Source organism: Pleurodeles waltl, chromosome 6, assembly GCF_031143425.1.
Source record: "Pleurodeles waltl isolate 20211129_DDA chromosome 6, aPleWal1.hap1.20221129, whole genome shotgun sequence".
Classification (NCBI taxonomy): domain Eukaryota; kingdom Metazoa; phylum Chordata; class Amphibia; order Caudata; family Salamandridae; genus Pleurodeles; species Pleurodeles waltl.
Window position 1 is genome coordinate 200,333,670 of NC_090445.1, and position 14,100 is coordinate 200,347,769.

The 14,100-nt window shown below is 42.8% G+C and overlaps 1 long non-coding RNA gene across 1 annotated transcript in view; it reads left to right on the forward strand.

Moving 5' to 3' along the window:
• LOC138301900 (uncharacterized) overlaps positions 1-10,894 on the forward strand; it is a 41,519-nt gene extending 30,625 nt beyond the window's left edge. The window contains exon 3 of the long non-coding RNA XR_011205148.1: positions 10,050-10,894. This is a non-coding gene — a long non-coding RNA (uncharacterized lncRNA). The remainder of the gene's footprint in view (positions 1-10,049) is intronic.
• Positions 10,895-14,100: the final 3,206 nt, after the last annotated feature.

Genomic DNA, 14,100 nt, shown 5'->3' on the forward strand with positions numbered 1-14,100 from the left:
GCGTGAAGAAAGAACAGGAATGGTTGAAATACTCCAAAGACCACTCACCATTATTTCTTTATTTATTGTATACTGGTAAGCATTAACAAAGGTTACCATTTGGCTTGTTTTAGGTGTATGTTTGTTACCTTTTGATATGTCTGGATGCAATAACAGAAAGCCTATAGAGGTCCCAAAATAGTAGTCAAGTAGCACGCGAAGGGAAGCACAGGATTTTAGTTTATATGTTTTAAGCCACTCTCTTGATTACACAGACCACGCCTCTTGGAAAAAATACCTAATTACACTTCTTAAGCCACAACCTTTTTTGAGACACCCCTCCAAACTCTTTTCATCTAACTTAAAGCCCTGATCTCTGCCCACAGACACACACTGTAGTTTCACTAGGTGCAGATCCACATCTGGTGGAAATAGGGCCTGGAATTTCTGGATTCAGTAACCCGGGTACATTAACACCCAATTACACAAAATGGCCTGGAGCAGTATCCCTCCAGAGTTAACGCTCCAGGCAACTCGCAATATGCTCACTGGTGAGGTTTATGCAAGCAATTTCCTTCAGGTATGACCAGATGGGACTTTACCTGCAGGGGTATGAACGTGTGGCATGGGAAACCGTGCGCATAAAAATAGTGTAAAAACAGTTTTGCGCATTATTGCCCCATGAATTACAACTGTAGCAATAATAATTGAGCATAAAAAGCAACCCAATACCATGGTATATCACCCAGTGGTTTTGGTGCCACATTTTACCTGCAAACGTCAACAAATCGTTTAATGGTCTATAGGATGGAAGACTGACTGGGCATCCGGCGATTCGGACCTGTGGCGTCCATGTTAAAGCCTTGTAAAGGGATACTACATCATGAGTGTGTCTTATTCCTAAATCTGCTCCGATGAGCCTCCTTTGATGTCCCCAGAAGAAGCGGATATGATGACACCAGAAGTAGGGGGGAGGGAAGCGGGCAGATGTTTTTCTGGAAGTGGATGGGGGCTTGGCAGGGAGGGTCGAGCTGCCACCGTACACCCCCACATCAGGTTGCAATCAGCTTGGGGTCTGCAGTGGAAGTGGTAACCGGTGCCTCCGGCTGAGGAGAGCTCACAGACGAAGGGTCGCTCCCGCTCCCTCTCCCTCTGAGCACAGTGGGAACTGCCAGACAGTTGCAGCACAGCTGATAACTCTTCTGCCTTAATTACAGTGCGGCCCACGTCCCCCGCCTCAGCTGAGGCGGCAGCAGGGCTGTGAGTCACCCGTCCCCATCGCCTCCACCCGGCCGGCTTCCTTCCGTCTCAGGAGGAGGCCGGAGCCCCCGAAGCGGCCACAGGTCACGGGGAGCTCTGACCCCTCTTAGTCTCCGCACGGATACGCCAATAGCCCTTTGTCGCCCCCTATGCCCTTGGGGTGCTCCTGTTTGGAAGATGGTCTCACAATCTGGGGCCTTCACGGAACATGTTCTTTCCGCTCATTTTCAGTTGTTTTCAAGTATTCGCCATGTTACATGCACCCCTTTTCCTTCTGTGGTATTTCCCATTCTACCAAATGTTGGCGCTTAAAAACGTTTCTGTTCATGGTTTGTACCAGCTTAGTGGGTAACGTGTGGGATTTCCTCTCTGACTTTTTGGGCAGCGTGTATATAAATAGATAGGCACGGGGAGAACGTGTCGTTAAATCAACCCAAATAACGGTCTGTCCATATTTATTTATTTACTTACTTATAGCTCTTAATAGAGCACGTCTTAAGCCCAAAGGATGTCGAAGCTCTTCATTAGGTTTAACACAATAGAATGGAGAATACGTGATTGAGGCGCATTTGCCACGTTTGGCATATTTACAATATGCCAAAGGCTACAGCGCTTAATGTCAGGGAGAGGAAAACCATATTCCCTGCAGTAAAATCCATCTAAACAAAACTTTCTTAGTATAACAACCTCCTCTTTGTACGCCTTCTAAATGGCGTCAGCTGATCTGAGACTCGGGTTTCTCGTGGAAGGGGATTCCTGTTCAAAAGGTCCACTTTATCTTTGGCACCGCTGCTCTTCTCTTGCTTGAGATCTGAGAACTCTTTGAGGGGGTATACAGCATACCTCGGAGCACAAATACTAGAGTCCGTGCCAAGTGGGGCCTTATCCATTAAGGCTCTTTCAATTGTGGTCTCAACAGACTCTAGTCCGGGTGGAACCTAGCCCTGCGAGGAGGAGCACTCTTCAGACAGCCCAGAGCTCTGCGAGATCACACGAGTGGCAGATATAGAGTTGTACAAATATTAACACAGGGGCTAACGCTGCACCATTGTATTTATATTGCGATTAGTACCAGACAAGGCAGTAAAGCACTTTATGGAGAGGAGCATGATACTAAGGAACCCATGGTTAGTAGTTAATCCAAAGGTTATTGGATTTTGTCTTGTGCTGTCAATTAAACTATTCCTGTATTTGCCCCTCTTTCCTTGTGGTGATAATAAAGAGTGGAAAGTGGATGTCTTTATTAGTAGGGGCTAAGCATGTTTGTGAAAATGATTGGTGGGAAGAGTAGACGGGATAGAGGATAACAGAGTATTGACTGGTTGCAAGCATATGGATTAGCTAGTCTTAGATAAAGGAGGAGTTATGGTCTCTGGTATGAGATGTGAGCAATTCACCGAAATACATAATAGAAACCTAGCAATTGGCATGCAATTTGATGTAGGTTATGGATGGGGTGAGTAGGGGATCCACAGGATGGAAGTAAGGAGAAGAATTGTGCATTAGTCATAAATCATGATCTTTTTTCAATCAGGGTTTTAATAATATAGTGGGAGGAGTCTTGCGAGATAGCACGCAATTCAGCTTTCTATTAACCTAACCTAACTTAGCCTCACCTGTTTTACCAATATTGGATTCTCTGGGTCCTTACAATCAGACTTCTGGTATAAAAAGCACTTCAGGACCATATAAAAGTTGGGAATGAGCAATACTAATGCAGTAAACATAAAGGAACAGACTCAACTTTACACAAGATGCTTTTTTCAGTGTCATCAAGTGGGTATTGCAGTTAGAGCAAGGAACACCTTCAGGGATGTGGAATTCCTGTAGCACTACACCTGGGACATATTGTTTGGGGTTAAGGGCAACTAGTTTTCATATTGATTTTGTCCTTGGGACAAATAGGTCCAACCACCTGCAGCACAAACAAAGTCTGCCATTTTATAGTACCACATTATGGATAAGGGAAGGGCATTGTCTACATTAAGGTTAACATTTGTGTCCATATGTTGATGCTATTCGAACTTGTATTTATGGTTCATTAATGCAAAGCCTTTATTATTAGGATGAGTGGACTAAGGAAATGATGTAAGCTCGGACTGCGCTACTTCAGTATAAAAATGTGTACACACATTTACAAAGCTTAACAATATGAGGCTACGTATAGTGCACCCAGAATGCTCTTTAATTAGATGCAAATGTTGGCAGAAGCTTGGGAGCAATATTGAGGATTCTTTGCTTTCAAAATCAAAACGTTCATTTAAAAAATGCAACTAGGAAAGAAAAGTTTTGCTAAGCTACTGTGACATTTTAGGTACCATTTCGGTGCAGTATCATTTAATGAAATGTGTTGATGCATACTAGTATTTCCAAACAATATATCCAAAATTCGTTTTACCAGTTTCAACAATATTATGGGAAACGTGAAAATAAACAAGCATTGGCAAAGCTAGTAGGTTAAACCTTGGTCGCCAGTCTTTTGCTTTTGTCAATGGGTGTTATATTTTGACATGGTTTTTTAAAAACCTTATTGTTGTGGGTGCTGCTTGGCCCTCACTACTATAACAAACATTAGTAAAAAGCATACACATTTATGGTCTCAAAAAGCACACATTGCCACAGTAGTACCTGGCATTGACCAACACTCCTCTGTGTGTGCCAATATGCTCCTTGTGAAACCTCACAATGCTGTCACTCATAGTGAAGCCAGCCATAGTGGACAGAGACAATTTTAATAGAAACAAAAGATCTTGGTTAATGCAATTCCTAATTAGAGGCCCAATTATTAAAGGAAGTCCCAAAAGTGCACCCATTGTATACATTCTTGCATTAGTGCCAGGAAAATTAAATTTCTTAAAACAATTTTTGAACTGCATTTTAGCTCAAGCAACTATGTATGTGTAGATTTGCTCATGCAAATATCTATTGAGCGTGTACAATTTCACTTTCCCTCCAATTACTTTTTTTCCCAACTGTTAGGAATAACATTTCCAAGCTTTCTTAGTATGGGAAAATATTAGAGAAGAGCTGGCAAAAACCCCTAAAACAAGCAAATTTGTAGGCTTGCACAGACTCAAAAGGGTATTCCAACCCTGAAACTACTGCTTACTGCTACTTACAGCCCCAGTATGTACATTTGTGGAAAGGTGGCAAAATAAGGATTTGCTAGTATTCAAACCATACTATAGTATGAACCCAGACATAATCAGAGAGACTATTATCAGATCCCTAATGACATTTCTGTCATAATTTGTCACCACACTACATGGCACCAAAGGGACAAATGGATTTTGTTACAGGACAAGTAGATTTATGAAGCAGCCTGTCCCATGGGCAAGTAGATATTTTAATGAATTACACACCCCTGCACCTTTCAATGCACTCGAGGGGGGCACCCTCCTTGACCCTTCAAAATACCAACATTACTCCCATTGACCTGCTTTCACATTTTTCATCACCTTTCATGGTATTTTACATTTCCTTTTTTTTTCTCTGTGAATGTTTTCTAAAGTCACATAATCTGACTTCTCTTGGAGGCTCAAAAGATTGAGGTGATCACAGTGGACACAATATCAGCATTTCATGTCAGATTGCTTTTACAAGAAGCAAATGTAGCCACCATCGTTAATGTAAGTTAGAAAATCGCTGGCACAGTAGCACTAGGTTGCCCTGATTTAATTATTTCTGATATACACATTATGGCCCTCATTCTGACCCTGGCGGTTTGTAACCGCCAGGGCAGAGGGCAGAGGAAGCACCGCCAACAGGCTGGCGGTGCTTCTTGGGCCAATCTGACCGCAGCAGTAAAGCCGCGGTCAGAAAAGGGGAACCGGCGGTTTCCCGCCGGTTTTCCCCTGCCCCAGGGAATCCTCCATGGCGGCGGATTCCGACCCCCTTTCCGCCAGCCTGTTTCTGGCGGTTTACACCGCCAGGAAGAGGCTGGCGGGAACGGGTGTCGTGGGGCCCCTGGGGGCCCCTGCAGTGTCCATGCCACTGGCATGGGCACTACAGGGGCCCCCTAACAGGGCCCCATTAAGATTTTCAGTGTCTGCAAAGCAGACACTGAAAATCGCGACGGGTGCAACTGCACCCGTCGCACCCCAGCAAATCCGCCGGCTCCATTCGGAGCCGGCTTCATCTTTGCTGGGGCTTTCCCGCTGGGCCGGCGGGCGATCTTTTGAAGGTCGCCCGCCGGCCCAGCGGGAAAGTTAGAATGCTCCCCGCGGTCATTTGACCGCGGGGCGGTGTTTGGGCGGTTTCCGCCCAGCGGGCGGCGCCCGCCGCCCGCCGGGGTCGGAATGACCCCCTATATGACATATGTAGGTGACACATCTTGAGCCCCCTGCTAGTGCTCTACATGATTGTAAAATGAGTTGCTCACCAGAGACTGGACTGCATGTGAGTAAAATCTATAATCCCTCATTATATTATGGGATAGCAACCACCATCATGGAAACAGGATTTGGAGAATACTATGGGACATTTATTACCAAGATACCAAACTGAACCCTTGAGCAAGCCATGCTCAAACCTGATTGTATCCCCCAAAAATATAAAGCCCTGCACCAGTTCAGAAGGGCTGGTTGAGATCCTCAAATGCCAGAGTATGAGTTTATCTGCTGGCCGTGTGAGCCACGAAAATATGTTCATCTTTGTCTTTTAGAGGAAGCTGTGTACCCAGGGGAGGCATGAATTGCATTAGGGACATGGAGACTGGCTGTGCTGCTCCAATTCTGATCAAATTGAAGGACTGTGAAAAAAGTGTACATTGCATAGAATTGTTCAGTTTCTGAGATAGCTCTTTTTTCTTTCTCCTAAGTAAGACAGGAGGGTATATGGCAATATGTTTGATGGCAGCCACAACATATCCAGGATCACTGGATTTGGTTTTCCCAACATAGGCCCATTTACCACAAATAGAGTAGGTTCCATTTTGATTTAAAAAAATGCCACTTTGGGTGTACAGTACACAAGACGGCAAAGTTATTCTTTGGATCTCAACTTGAGTCCGAAGTAGAAAAAGATTTGTGCAGTTTGTTTAGCTATGGTCACAATTTCGCTGTGTCCTATGAACATTTTGCCATTTTATTCTTTGCAAATTATTTCGTGGAAGGCTTTTGCTAAATGGATAGCAGATGGCAAGGGATCTTGGTTGGGGAAAGACCAAGTCAGGTATTCAAAGGTAACACAGGTGGTGTTCCTGTAAGTCTGCAAGACCCTATAGGGTGGGCGTAAGGGGTTCGACAGTTTGGAACTCATACATGATCACACCAGAGTCAGGGGATATAGCAGCACTGTGATCAAAAGAATTTCACTTAGACACTTCATCTAGATCGAATTGGTGGGCTGCACACTTAACAGCGTGGCAGTTGGAGGACATCAAGCAACCCTTTTAGATAGGCTCAGTTTCAATAGGGGTATCTGCAGATGTGTGGAACTATGGCACCCATAGTTGTGGGCAACACCAAATGCATACTTCAAATTATTGATACACTGACTGCTTTCTGTCTGGCAAAAGTACAGGTAAGAGCAATCAATTTAGCTACTTTGGCAGAATAAATCTACTCTCACAAATTAATTTACAGTGTAAACAGCATATTTGGCAACTAATATTCCTTCATAATTTTTCAGACAAGAACCATCACAGTTAAGCAGGGGTGTATGCAGGGGTTCATAAGGTGTTCAGTGGTACATAGGTAGTTGTGAGTTATTACCCACTGAGAGAAGTTGGAAACATTGAAGCTGGATTCACCACAGAGCATCTTGCCAAGGTAATGTGAGTGGAGGAGAGTAACATGATTTCATAGCTAGACAATCTGGACATTGAAAAGTACTGTGTTTTAATGGTTAACAGCAGTGTGACCATAGCTTGAGGTACATCTACAGTGAGAAGTGGCCCTAGCTTAGTGTTCTCAGACAATTCTACAAGACAGGCAGCTGAAGCTGGTTTCATAGTAGCATAATCCAAAATCTACTGATGGCAATACCCAGCCATGTGATCATCAGGCCAGTGTATTTCTCAAGCAGAGGTGTCATGACTTAAAAATCAAACATAGAGTAAACACATTTTTAAATTTTACAGAGAGGCTTTGTGACAGTGTAGCCAGTTCACTGAGCAGGTACGGGGAGTCACGTTTGCACTGATCCAAGAATTCAGAGGCAACTAGTACATCATCAGAATAATGGACCAGGTTAGACCCACCTTGAAAAACCCAGGTGCCTACATTTTTCTTAAGTGCTTGGGAAAAGATAGAAGGTGGCACTATACTTCGATGGGGGATGTCTCCGTAATTTGGGAGTTGCCAAAGGAGAGTAGGGAAAGGAACTGGCGTTATTGGTATTGAAGAAGGCAGACTACAAATCAGTATCAGGGAACCATATAGCTATAGCGGTATATAAACAGAATAATATCTGGGTTCCGCACAACAGAAAAACTGGATATGGTTACTGCAGGAATGGCGTGCCAAACTTGCACAAAAGAACATGTTTCTTTATCCAGCTTCCTGATGGGTCAAATTAATATTATTGATAATAAAAGTGGGGTTTAAAACATTTTATTTTTTTAGCGGAGCAACACTAACTGGGCAGAATCCGCCTTCTTCAGTGTGTAACGGATATTGCGGTATACAGGGAACTTGTTTATTAGGTTCAATGGAATCTCCACAGGTCTGTAGTTAAATATCACCTTATGCTAAAGCATCTGACATAGTTTGAAGCATTTAAAACATCATTTACCTTAGAACAAGATTTATTTTCACACAACACAGCCAAAGCAGCATTTACGTTTTGAACTAGAATATCAAAATAAACTCCATAACAAGTGCAGTACATAGTATAGTTCAGTACATACAGAAGGCCAGTCCCAAGCAGGTTTTCCAGACATATAGGGTTCAAAAAGGAAAGTGTGTTGGTCTGTAATCAGGCCACAGACATTGGTAAAAGGGTGAGAAAGATGCGTATTTGAAATACTTACTGAGCCAATCATTTTGCCAAAGAGAGGAAGAGAAAGAAACTCTGTGGTTTTCAAAGAAGATTGGCTACTAACAATGTATGGAGTAGGATTTCTGTTGATGAGACATTGTGCATGCACTGCTTTATGGTGTTTAGGAATCATGATGTGCAAAGCAGTTGGTTCCCTTGGTCTGTTCTAAAATGGTCGGTACCTGTTTTGAGTAGGAGGAGGAAATTCCGGTTTCTTGCGCTGATCACAGGAGACATGGGATAGATTTGGGCAATCTTATTTCTAATGTCCCAACTGACCACTACTGAAGCAGGAGGAGTTACCACAGAGCAGTCTCCTCTTGCGCTCTCCCTGGTCTGGCCCTGCCTTTTAACCACCTAGTCCACCCTGACCTCCTCAGTCTCTCACTGTAATTGTTTATTGAATCAATTGTATTTGTAATGAAATTAGTATAGATTCAGTGCCTTTTTCTTCTTCATTCTTAAACACCCACACAATGATTTGCTACAGAAACCAGTTCAGATATATTTTTGTTTTGCCAACCCCACATTTAGTTCTCAACGTCTCCTCCACCTTTGGTAGTAATCCCTGAACACAAGTATGTCCCACTACTTCTTGAGTATGGTTTCATTAGAATTCAAAATATCCGAATGACAGGCAAATACACCCTTCAATCAATCAATGAACTCAGGAAGAGTTTCACTTTTGTTTTGTGTTAAATCGTTAATATTGGTCCAGTCAGTTTTAGTAGGATAGACTTCAATGATTTCATTCGACCAAGCCCCTCTAGCAGAGATCACTACAGAATTGTTCTTAAGTGTTGTGGTAGTTGGCTTTGCCAACCAGCTCATCTCCCAACTTTCAATATATAGTAATGTACAACAGTTGAAATAAATCATCGAAATTAGGATTATAACATAACACAGATTTTAAGGTGTATTGTACGAATGTTTTTTTTTGCAGTTCATAATTTGTGATATTAGTGACTTGCAAAATGTGAGTGATAAGTGGAATCTACATATGGCATTACTGTTGGCAATTCACAAATACAGAATCACAATTTGCAAATCACACCAGTAGTCGGTCAAACCCAGGAAGCGTGTCTGGAACTCAGCCGAAGAACCAGAGATAGAGGAGCACATGTTACTCCACTGACGAATAGCCTTCCAGTATTTTGAGTCAGGAGATTCACAAAAAGGTTGGGAGGAGAAGCAAGTGGAAATTTAACGATTAAGAATTTGACATTTTTGTGGAGGAGGGTGCACTGCAACAGGACAAATCTTTTTGCAAAGCCTGACTAACCAATGAAGTGGCCCCAAACCAAAATTTAAGTAGCCTCCACCCACTACCATGGAAGGAAAGAGTAAGAGCACCTTCCTCACAGAGGCAGTCTCAGAGGTTTCTTCAATTGATACATCAGTCCCTGACACTACAACACCAGGTAAGCCTTAACAACTTTTCAACATCCCACGCTACAGAGGCACTGTTAGAGGAATAGCTAAATTGGTGAGGGCCTGTTAAAAAAATAAGGATGCCCTCATGAGTGCCTTGTGAAACATAATAGGTAACAGCTCACCCTTACACTTATCACCGTTCATTAACAGCACAACCACAAGACATTTCAGAATAACATTGTTATAGTTCATGTGATCCATGTCAGGATTTCTAAAAATCGGACACACTGCATCATGTCAAATGTAGTCCGTGTGTCATTTCCCATATTTTGCACAAGGTGGCAAACGTATGCAGGAACCATGGTAATGCCCTGCATTTCAAGATAACATGGTGGCAATAGTAGAAGTGTTTGACTGTGGACACCCAATCCCTGTTCTTTATCTCGTCTTGACAGCAGAGAGGAATGGTAGTGCAACAACTGCAACATCTGTGGAAACATCAGACTGCCGACCACCAGGCAAACTATGAGCCCGGCCACCACAGATGCGGAAGTCCCTGAGGCCAAGTGGAAGACCAAGGCAAACTGAAGCAGCGGAACAGATACTAACTTTTGCACAATTCGAATAGTTTGAACAATCCATGCTGAAGATATAGCTCAAATGTGAATGGCAACATCTAAATTCAGATAGAGGATGAAAGCTTTGAATAACCTGAGAGCAATGTAGATATGTGATCTTTATTCAGTGGGGTAACTCGGGCAGTAAAAGAACTTAGCAGATTTGTTGCAGAATACTCCTCTACAAACTTGTCACCACAATCACAAGGACACCCACCCCTGGCCTTAGGGCACAAAGGACCAGATGTTTCAAGGTTTTTTGCATTCGCAAACAGTGCGAATGCCCGTTTGCGAATGCAAAAAGCCAGTTCAGAATGTATGAAAGACATTCTGAACGCAATTTTGAGGAATCGCAAAAATAGCGATTCCTTAAAATTGCGACCCTGTATAGAGAGTCGCAAATTGCGACTCTCTAAATAAGAAATCGCAAATAAGGGTTCCTTATTTGCGATTTCTTAGCACATGTATGAAGCCATTCCTAAATGCGATTTGGGCATTTAGGAATCGCTATTTACCACCAGGTTGAACCTGGTGGTAACCATATGCAAAATTTAAAAATGCATTCAAAATGCATTTTTAAAATGTACATGTAAAGCACACATGCCCTTTTGGCATGTGTGCACCTTACATGTCCCCAAAAATGTTTTTGGGGTGCAGCAGAGGGGGCCTTAGGCCCCCAGCACCCTGGGGTTTTGCATTTCCAAAATTATGATTTCTGGTTAAGAAATCGTAATTTTGGAAATGCAAAAAATTCGCAGATATGGGCCAACAGGCTCATAGGTGCCAATGGGGCCGGTATCGCAATTTGCGATTCGGTAATAGCATTTGCGATTTTTAAGAAATCACTATTACCGATTCGCAAATGTGATACATGGCATTTTGCGAGTCAGAAATAGTGATTTCTTGGAAATCGCTATTTCCGAATCGCAAAATGCCTTGATGATACATCTGGCCCTTAGTTGAGAGACTAGCCCTAGCCTGTGACAATAAGTGCAGACATACATCAATCACGCATGTGGAACTGATCTACCACAGTGGTGATGTTGCAATAAGTATTGTACAGATCTCTAAAGCACTAGATCAGATGCAGACATCTAATGCAGCAAATGGGGCTGGCAGAGAAACAGGTGATAGTGAGGATACTTCATGGAATCAGCAGTGTAACTGTGCTCCAGACATGGGAGCTGGAAATAGGGCTCGGAGGGTGCTTCAGTACCCCCAAAATAACCATGCTGGAGTTCAGATGGCGAAAGAGCAATAAAGATGTCTTTAAATTGTGTGTTTATCCTGTCACATTTGCTGTGCATTCAGAGACAAGGATAAAACATCAGGCTATGTCTTCTGCCAAATTGCTGCTAATTTGGTAATTGGTGTTTACTTTTATTTACCTGACCCCAAAGTGAGAGAATTTTGTCTAAGTGACCTAGATGACAATCTTGCTGGGGTACAGGAAGTGAAAGGAAAGGCTGTAGATATCTGTTTTATTTTTTCTAACACAACAATATTTAAATACTTATAACCGAACTTTACACATATTTCAAAATATGTTAGCAATTAGGAAAGAACTAAGCACATTTTTTGTATCTCGGAAGTGTGGTGGAAAAAAAAGATTTTAATAGGATCAAAACAAATCAAGACACTTTACTTAGTGATGCGCAAATGATAAATATTTGCTGAAACACGATTTCCATACATTATCATTTGCATGCTATAACATTTTACCAGTAAAACTGCATGTCTTTTCACATTTAGTGCCCATTTTAACAGGAAAAGTGCTGTCTGTAAATGACAGTGCCCTACCACAACAGTGCTCAAAAGTGCACCAGCAACTACACACCACACCCTTACCATTCTGCTGCTGAATGGGTGTGGCACCTTTGCTGCACTTGTTTTTTGTGTGGCGCTGGAGTTTTTCACACTCACTATGACTTTACTGATATAACATTATTGGCAGCACCACCCAAATTGTTCCAGCACCATTGGTCCTAGACATGCACGCTGAGGCACACACGAAGTCACAATGATGATGGAGATGGCATTGTGACACATCAGATTACTTAGAAGCCAACAATGCCAAAAGAGTCACAAATGATGAACTGAGACTTTTTTTTAAAATTTATATTTAAATTTGGTTAATGTTTGAATAGCAAAAGTGTATGATTTCATAACATAGCCAGTGAGTGCCTTTTCCTCTTTTTCCTGGTCTTCAAGTTGCCTACCTATGAATAAACTTGAAAATATCTTTTAAAAATGCGTTCACCTTCATTTATTCACGTTAACTGAAATGCCGTTCCTTTGAATTTGTTGTTGGCAATGGCGCCTATGTGCACATTTCACTGTGACTCTTAAAGCATCCTGCTCTGGGGACGAGGACCGAGGGGAGGGTTCTCATCATCATGAGTCATCACTTACAGGATCCATTGACAGGCTCCTGCTGATGGCTATGTTGTGCAACACGGTGCATGTGGCTGTGATCTTGTAACACATACCAGCATCATATTTCAGTGTGGCTCACTTTTGTGCAGACAGCAAAATATGCCTTTCAGTAATCATATCTCTGGTCTATGACTGATGTATTTTGATGTAAGCAGCTGAGTACTTACTTTTTTTACGATCGCCATAGGTTAAGGTAAGTTATCGTCACGACCACTAGAATTATGCAGCAGGGTTGACTATATTATCCAACAAGAAAATGCAAATTATGTGGCATAACACTGCACATTTTTTTGATAGTATTACTTCATTATTTTGTATTTTTCACACATGATAAGGATGCCTGGGCAAAGATTTAACCTCATTACTACTAGTTTAAGAATCAAATATAGAAATAAGCAACTGAATAATGACCAGTTCACTTTTGCAAAGGGCCTTTAACTGCACGTCACTAGAGGTTTGGTAACTTTTGATCCGTTTCAGCTAGAAACCAGTGGTGGCTCCTCCATTAGGGTGGAGTAGCGTCAACACCCCGCCCCCCGCCAGCAGCGGCAGATGCAAAACCTTTACAAGAAAACGAGATAAATTGTATTTATTATTGTGTTCTTGTAAAGGGGCGGGGTCACGGGGTGATGAGCAGTGAGGGGTAGTGCACAGCACACTGCCCCTCAGAGCGCATGTGTGTTTGGGCAGCTGTCTCGGGCTGGCCAAACACACATGCGCAGTGGGCTCTCTCCAGCCCAGCAACACAGTTGCCGGGCTGGAGAGAGCATGCCCAGGCTCCCAGTCTGTCTGAGCAGTGTCAGGATTGGCCGCAGGGCAGGCTGGCAGCCTCTGCCTGCAGCGATGAAGCCGAGGAGGCGGAGGAGAGGAGCGGCGCGCGGTGTTCAGGTAAGTGCTTTAAAAAAAAAAATGAATTGTTTATTCCCCCTCCGCGCGCCGCCCCAACCCTTCCGTGCCCTGCGAGCATCAACTGCTAGAAACAAATTTTTTTGTTAAAATCTACAGATTATGCAGCAGATGATGGATTATGTGGACAATCATAAAAATGCAAAATACGGCATGGCTGGAAAGTCCCATAATTCCAGTGGCCCTTAGTATCACTACCCATACACATAGGGTATATGTTATCTAGAATGTCAAGATTGATTTTTAGTTGTGATTAAATGTACACCCACCTATCATTGGTGTAAAGTATCACTTATGTAGCAACAGCCTTTCTTCCAGCTCTCCCCTTGCATGTCAGACACGTAGTGTACAGTGATTTGGAGGTAATATGTTCTCACTGGGTACCATGCACCTTGGTGCTGAGGCATGTGGCATTGCGCACCACCTGTATATCCAGGGAGTGCTAGCTCTTCCAATTTGGGTACTTGATTTACTCCATGAGGGGGAAATAGGAATATATGTTCCCATCCATACATCCAGGGCATTGACTGAGATACTTCGATTCACA